Source organism: Doryrhamphus excisus, chromosome 2 (assembly GCF_030265055.1).
Source record: "Doryrhamphus excisus isolate RoL2022-K1 chromosome 2, RoL_Dexc_1.0, whole genome shotgun sequence".
In the NCBI taxonomy this organism is placed as follows: domain Eukaryota; kingdom Metazoa; phylum Chordata; class Actinopteri; order Syngnathiformes; family Syngnathidae; genus Doryrhamphus; species Doryrhamphus excisus.
In genome coordinates, this window is record NC_080467.1 from 20,734,088 (window position 1) to 20,742,600 (window position 8,513).

Consider the following 8,513-nt stretch of genomic DNA (forward strand, 5'->3'; position numbering starts at 1 on the left):
TTCGCTGACAACGGAGGACAAACAAAAGGAGCCAGACAAAGCAACACACTCCTCAGCCTCCCTGGGAAAGTCTATTCCGGGGTGCTGGAGAGAAGGGTACAACTGTTGGTCGAACCTCTGCTACAAGAGGTCCAATGTGGTTTTCGCCCTGGTCGCGGAACACTAGACCAGCTCTGTGACAAGTTGTTGTGGCAGAGTGGTTAAGGCGATGAACTAATCCATTGGGGTTTCCCCGTGCATCAAATCCTGCCGACAACGTACAGTTTTGGGGGCACTCTTGGTGTCAAGACTTCACTGACGGTGGCGATCCATGGCAAATCCTCAGACCAAAAACATGTCAGGGAATCCATGAAAATTGCCTGCACTGGAAAAAGCAGAGAACCACCTTCGCAGCTGAAATAGCTCAGTTGGGAGAGCGTTAGACTGAAGATCTAAAGGTCCCTGGTTCAATCCCGGGTTTCAGCGCAGTCCTTCTTTACGTCCTGACTTGGCAAATAGTTTGAGAAGGCCTTCGCTGAAAGGACCTTCTCACATGAACTCTGACTCTCATGAGCACTGACTTCTTTTGAAGGGCTCAGCCGTGTTGTACAATCTGACAGTCCTTTGCTGCCACATCATTCCAGTCGAAGATAACGGACATGACCAGGAAAATGCCAGCTGTGGGATTTCAAGCAGTGCCTTCTGAGAGAAAAGAGTCTTAATCTGGCGCTTGAGACCAATCATCCACACAACCTAAAACGGTGCCCTGATCAGGAAAAAACTGTGACCTTGTGAGGTTTGCCGACAACGTACAGTTTTGGGGGCACTCTTGGTGTCAAGACATCACTGATGGTGGCGATCCATGGGAAGTCATCAGACCAAAATCGTGTCAGAGGATTCATGGGAATTCATGTGAAATCCCCCAAAACCGTGAGATGCAATACCACTCACGAGTTGACAAGTCTCATGGTTGCTTTTGGCAAACATTTTCCATTGCATTTCGACTGATATACAACGGCATAATCTGTGAGGTTCTACGTTTGTGACAATTTGTTGTGGCCGAGTGGTTAAGGCGATGGATTAGAAATCCATTGGGGTTTCCCGGCACATCAAATCCTGCCGACAACGCACAGTTTTGGGGGCACTCGTGGTGTCAAGACACCTGAGCAAATAGGTCAGCCAGAAGGACCACGATGGACCATCCTAAATCCCACTAAGTCGTGAGCTGGAAGGACCACAGTGGGTCACCCTGAATATCACTAAATTGGCAAGCAGTTGTCCTTGCAATTTAACCACTGGTCTTTTGGGGCAGTCATGGTGTCAGGACGCCTGTGACCACGATGGATCATCCGAAATCCCACTAAGTAGTTGTGAGCCCGAAGGGCCACAATGGGTCTTCCTAAATAAAGCTAACACAGGTTCAAACTAACTGGTTCAAATTCTGCCGACAACGTGCAGTTTTGGGGGCACTTGTGGTGTCAGGACGTCTGTGACAATGGAGATCCAGGTGAAATTGCCTGGATCTTCATGGTTGCTGACTGAATTGGCAGTTTCCCTTGCATTTCAACTGAAAAGCAACGCTATAATCGGCGAGGTTCTTTGCAAGTTGTTGTGGCCGAGTGGTTAAGGCGATGGACTAGAAATCCATTGGGGTTTGGGGTTGTCAACGTACAAGGAGCCCGACAAAGCAACACACTCCTCAGCCTCCCTGGGAAAGTCTATTCCAGGGTGCTGGGGAGAAGGGTACAACTGTTGGTCGAATGGCAAATCCTCAGACCAAAAACCTGTCAGGGAATCCATGAAATCCTTTTCAGTCATGGTGTAAGGACGCCTGTTACAATAGAGATCTAGGTGAAATTGCCTGCACTGGAAAAAGCAGAGAACCACTTTTGCAGCTGAAATAGCTCAGTTGGGAGAGCGTTAGACTGAAGATCTAAAGGTCCCTGGTTCAATCCTGGGTTTGAGCCTTTGCTGAAAGGAACTTATCTTCACATCCAGCCAATGCCAGAGGAAATTAAAAGCCAAACCATCGACTGCAAGGGCACAAGTTGAGTCCACCGAGATACCAAGGTGACCCCAAAGGTAGCTCAGGTGTTTCTTTCACAGCTGTTTTTTAAACCTCGTTTGCGATTGTGAAAAGCCCATTTTTTCTGGAACATGTTATATGAACTACAATTTTCCCTACAAAGGAGAAATCTTTGTAAATTTGGACAATTGTCCTTTGTCTTGCTATTGTGGTCTGTTTTCTTAGTGCCACAAATGTCCAAATCCACAATGGTTTTGCTGTTGTAGAGAGCATTGTAGTACATATGACATGTATACTACATGTGACATCGGAAATGATGGGAACCAACTGACATAGCATACACACCTATTCCAACGAAGACACAAGTGTACAAATACATGTATTTAATTGTGTTGTATTCAGATATCTTTTTATTCTATACACACGAGAGAAACCACAAACGCAGTTGGTTCTTCTGTTGCAGGCATGTGTTTGGCCAGCTATGTGGGGCGGGTTGAGCATGACCTATGAACCAGGAAGTGCGGGAATCGGTGTGTGTGCTGTGCTCTGGTGGTCGAAGTGTGAAAAATAAAGTTGACTGGAAGCAGCCATTCGCCGTGTTCTTTTTTGGTATTGAAATCCTTAAGCAAAGATTGATTTAAGCTGCTCGACATTGTTCTATACTATAGAACAATGTTGAGTGTATTATTGCCCACTTTTAATGCAGTTCGGCACAGAATACCGGTTATATCGATATTTTTTCCGACTCCCGACAATATCGATATAACGAGACTTTACTGTATTTAAGTAAAGTCACAGGAGTTTGAACCTGACAATGCTAACATGCTAACGGATACCACGCTAGCATCTAGCAAGAGGGCCTCAGGTCCCGAACAGTTTGATGCAGTCCCATAGTGTCCCCACATCATACAATGTGTGTATTTGCCTTGAGACATCAGCAAATTAGCTAAAATGCTAATATGCGAACAGTCATCATGCTATCACCTAGCAAGAGAGCCTCAAGTTTAGAAACTGCCAAGGTTGTCCTATAACCTTCCTGCATCATGCCATGTATGTATTTGCCTTTAGACATGAGTAAATTAGCTTAAATGATAACATGTTAACGGCTACCATGCTAGCACCTAGCAAGATAGCTTCGAGTCCCAAAAGTATTAAAGCAGTCCCACAGTGTCCCCACATCATGCCATGTGTGTAGTTGCCTTTAGATATGAGGAAATGAGCTTAAATGCTAACATGATAACAGTCATCATGCTAGCACCTAGCAAGAGAGCCTCAAGTCAGCATGCAAGCTCCATAGACAGCTGCAAAGCTTGTATGGCTGGGCAAGCCCATAACTAGAAAATTCCAGCGGAAATTTTGATGCTGTGAACCTCGGGCCCGGTGTCTGCCGTGCCGCGCTGCCGAGCATTAAGCATTGCATATTGCAGGAATTATTTTTTACAAACTCTTTGTAAAAGGCATCTAGTGGCATCACATTGAAAGTGAAAGCTTAAATGTGTTCATTCATGTGACCTAACATCAGCAGTTATTTCCAAAGTTGGGGTTTCTCAACTTACTGTCACCTCATAAGCCAAAATAGAACCAAACAGTAGATTTCAAGGCATGTGCAGCTGGATGAAGGAGCCAGGAGACTGAAGTCGGGGCTTCCCTGCTGAGGCTGCCGCCCTTTACCCAACCTCGGAAAAGCAGTAGAAGATGGGTGGAATGCAGCGGAATATTTCAGTTTAAAAAGACCATGGAAGCAAAACCTGTACTTAAGTTCATATATAAAACCAGACAATTTCTGAATAAATCGTTTGACAGTTCATTTAAAAAGGAACCACAACAAGATGCAACAAAGCCTTAAATTCTTGAAGTCAAAATGTCAACAATTACACCAGTTATGAACAGTATTGTGATGTATAATATTCTGTAATATAGAGAGATAAAACCAATGACAAACACTTCATGTAGCAAGGCAACATGTCCCGTATGTAACAGTTTAGGTCAGCGGCCCAAGGCACATCAAATATTTCAGAAAAAAAACAGCAGTAATTTTACAAGAAGCGTTCAATGACATTATATCGCACCAACTCACAACAAAACAAGTGATCTCGAAGCACTTTGGTTCACATTATTATTATCATTAGTTTGGTCTATCATCAAGTTCATCATAAATGAACAACAGCAACCCACACCTGCACCTGGCAATGGAGGCAAGGAAAACTCCCTCTTGGGAAGAAACCTTGGACAGAACCCAGGCTCAGTGGGGCAGCTGTCTGTCTCGACCGTTTGGGTTACTACAGAAAAATGTTTGGTACAGCATGATTATGCATAATAATAATAATAATAATACATTTTATTTAAAAGCGCCTTTCAGGACACCCAAGGTCGCTTGTACAGAAGATAAAAAAACACCAATATAAAATCGAAGACGATTAATGGAGCGCAGATGGAAGTAAGCTGACCTGGTGACGTTATTGATGTGGGATTGAAAAGATAGTGTGCTGTCGAGGATGACACCCAGACTCTTGACCTGAGGGGAGGGGGAGACTAAGGAGCTGTTGATGGAGAGAGAGAAGGAGTCAACTTTAGATCAGGTGGATTTGGTGCCAATGAGTAAGAATTCAGTTTTATTGCTATTAAGTTTCAGAAAGGTGGAGGTGAACCATGATTTTATTTCAGAGAGACAGGAGGTGAGGGAGGGGGGTGGGAGTGTGGAGTTAGGTTTGGAAGAAAGGTAGAGCTGGGTGTCATCCGTGAAGCAGCGGAAGTGAATGTTAAATTTACGGAAGATATGGCCGAGGGGGAGAAGGTAGGTTATGAAAAGAAGGGGCCCCAGGACAGAGCCCTGGGGCACACCTGTGGTGACTGGGGAGGGGTCGGAGGAGAAAGACTTAAGCTGTATGAACTGAGTGCGGTCTGTGAGATAGGAATGGAACCAGTGGAGGGGGGTGTGGGTGATGCCAATTGAGGAGAGTCTACTGAGGAGGATGGGGTGTGAGATGGTGTCGAGGAGGATGAGAATTGAAAGTGAACCAGTGTCAGCTGCAGTGAGGAGATCGTTGGTGATTTTGATGGGTGCTGTTTCGGTGCTGTGACGGGGACGGGAGCCGGACTGGAAGGGTTCATACAGACTGTTAAGAGTGAGATGTGCGTGAAGTTGAGAGGAGACTATTTTTTCAAGAATTTTGGAAATGAAAGGTAAGTTGGAGATAGGGCGGAGGTTATTGAAGTTGTTGGGATCTGAACCAGGTTTTTTCAGGATTGGAGTGACAGCAGCAGTTTTGAAGGCTGGGGGGACAGTACCGGTAGACAGTGAAGAGTGGATAATGGCAGAAATGAGAGGAAGCAGAGAGGAGAGGCAGGATTTGACCAGGATTGTTGGGATGGGGTCCAGCTGGCAAGTGGAGGGCTTGGATTTGTGGATGAGGTCAGATATTTCAGACGCATTGGGGAGTTGAAAGGAGGGAAAAGGCTGACTGTAGAAAAAGGGTCCGGGTGTGGGGAGAGGAGGAACAGAGGTGAACAGAGGTGCTGGTGAATGGAGTTAATTTTGTCATTGAAGAATGCCATCAGTGAGTTACAGGTGTCAATTGAGTAAAAGTGAGGGGGTAAGGAGTGGGGAGGCTGGAGGATCGTGTTTAGTAATGAGAAAAGTGATTTGGTATTTCCTTTGTTGGATGTGATGAGTCCAGAGTAATAAGCGGATTTACGGTGTGCAATGGCGTCTTTGTACTGGAGAATGTGGGTATTGTAACTGTTTTTGTGTATTGTGAGTCCAGTTTTTTTGTCGAGCCGTTCCAGGTGTCGTTTTTTTTGTTTTTTTTTTCATTGTCCGGAGTTCAGGGGTGTACCAAGGTGCAGAAACAGAAACAGTCAGAGTTTTCAGTGGGGCAATAGAGTTGAGGATATTGTTTAGACCAGTGTTGTAAAGAGCTGTGAGAACATCAGGGTTGGAAGGAAAATCCGGGATTGGGATACAGGAAATTTCGGAGCAGAGAGTGTCAACATTAATGTCCTTTAGGTTCCTGAAGGAGATGAGACATGGAGGTTTGATTGAGGAGAGGCAGAGGGTAATGCTGAATGAGAGGAGGAAGTGGTCCATTATTGGAAGTTCGTCGGCGGTGCAGTTGGAGGGGGTGAGGCCAGAGCAGCAGAGTAGATCCAATGTATGTCCTTTGGTATGTGTCGGGAAGTCAATGTATTGGTGGAGTCCAAAACTGTCAAGGCATAATAGAAAGTCTCTGGTGAGGGGAAGAGTTTTATTGTCTTTGTGTATGTTGAAATCTCCCAGCAGTATTAAGTTATGTGAGTTACAGTGAAGAAAATAAGTATTTGAACACCCTGCTATTTTGCTATTTCTCCCACTTAGAAATCATGGAGGGGTCTGAAATTTTCATCGTAGGTGCATGTCCACTGTGAGAGAGATAAACTAAAAAGAAAAATCCAGAAATCACAATGCATGATTTTTTAACAATTTATTTGTGTGATACAGCTGCAAATAAGTATTTGAACACCTGAGAAAATGAATGTTAATATTTGGTACAGTAGCCTTTGTTTGCTATTACAGAGGTCAAACGTTTCCTGTAGTTTTTCACCAGGTTTGCACACACTGCAGGAGGGATCTTGGCCCACTCCTCCACACAGATCTTCTCTAGATCAGTCAGGTTTCTGGGCTGTCGCTGAGAAACACGGAGTTTGAGCTCCCTCCAAAGATTTTCGATTGGGTTCAGGTCTGGAGACTGGCTGGGCCATGCTAGAACCTTGATATGCTTCTTACGGAGCCACTCCTTGGTTTTCCTGGCTGTGTGCTTCGGGTCGTTGTCGTGTTGGAAGACCCAGCCACGACCCATCTTCAATGCTCTGACAGAGGGAAGGAGGTTGTTCCCCAAAATCTCACAATACACGGCCCCAGTCATCCTCTCTTTAATGCAGTGCACTCGTCCTGTCCCATGTGCAGAAAAACACCCCCAAAGCATGATGCTACCACCCCCATGCTTCACAGTAGGGATGGTGTTCTTCGGATTGTACTCTTCATTCTTCTTCCTCCAAACACGCTTATTGGAATTATGACCAAAAAGTTCTATTTTGGTCTCATCTGACCATAAAACTTTCTCCCATGACTCCTCTGTATCATCCAAATGGTCATATGCAAACTTAAGACGGGCCTTGACATGTGCTGGTTTAAGCAGGGGAACCTTTCGTGCCATGCATGATTTCACATCATGACGTCTTAGTGTATTACCTACAGTAACCTTGGAAACGGTGGTCCCAGCTCTTTTCAGGTCATTGACCAAGTCCTGTCGTGTAGTTCTGGGCTGATTCCTCACCTTTCTTAGAATCATTGAGACCCCACGAGGTGATATCTTGCATGGGGCTCCACTCCGATTGAGATTGACCGTCATGTTTAGCTTCTTCCATTTTCTAATGATAGCTCCAACAGTGGACCTTTTTTCACCAAGCTGCTTGGTAATTGCTCCGTAGCCCTTTCCAGCCTTGTGGAGGTGTACAATTTTGTCTCTGGTGTCTTTGGACAGCTCTTTGGTCTTCGCCATGTTACAAGTTAAAGTCTTACTGATTGTATGGGGTGGACAGGTGTCTTTATGCAGCTAACGACCTCAAACAGGTGCATCTGATTCAGGATGATACATGGAGTGCAGGTGGACTTCTAATGGGCAGACTAACAGGTCTTTCAGGGTCAGAATTCTAGATGATACACAGGTGTTCAAATACTTATTTGCAGCTGTATCACACAAATAAATTGTTAAAAAATCATGCATTGTGATTTCTGGATTTTTCTTTTTAGTTTATCTCTCTCACAGTGGACATGCACCTACGATGAAAATTTCAGACCCCTCCATGATTTCTAAGTGGGAGAAATAGCAAAATAGCAGGGTGTTCAAATACTTATTTTCTTCACTGTATGTGAGTGGAGAGTTGTGTAAGGAGGGTGGCAAAGTCAGTTAAAAAGTCAGTGTGGGGCTTAGGGGGACGCTAAATGGTGGCGACGACAGTGGGGGAGGGTCCAGGGAGCATAAAAACAGTGCATTCAAATGAACTGAATGCAGAGACCGTCACCGGCAGGACTTTCCACTTCTCGCGGTGAATTAACGCGAGACCTCCGCCGCGACCGTTGCCACGGGGATGACAGATGTAAACAAAGCCAGCCGGTGTGGATTCATTGAGGGTGGAAAAGTCATTTGGCTGTTGCCATGTTTCTGTTAAACACAGAAAATCAAGCTTACGGTCAGTGAGGAGATCCTGGAGGAGTTGACCCTTGCTCGCGAACAGTGGCGTTGTCATGCTTAGCGGTAGCGTTAGCATTAGCCGTCCTAACCAGGCGAGCTAATGCACTGCTATCCGCTACCCTGTCGGAGTTTCTGAGAGGACGACGAGTGGTAGACCAGATGGATTTTATTGTTGTGGAGGAGTTGTCGTGATTGAAATTCCTGCGAGACCCACGATGGATGTATTTCCAACGAGGGAGGATAGCGATGTCCGGGTGGTGGTAAAGTACCGGCGGTGG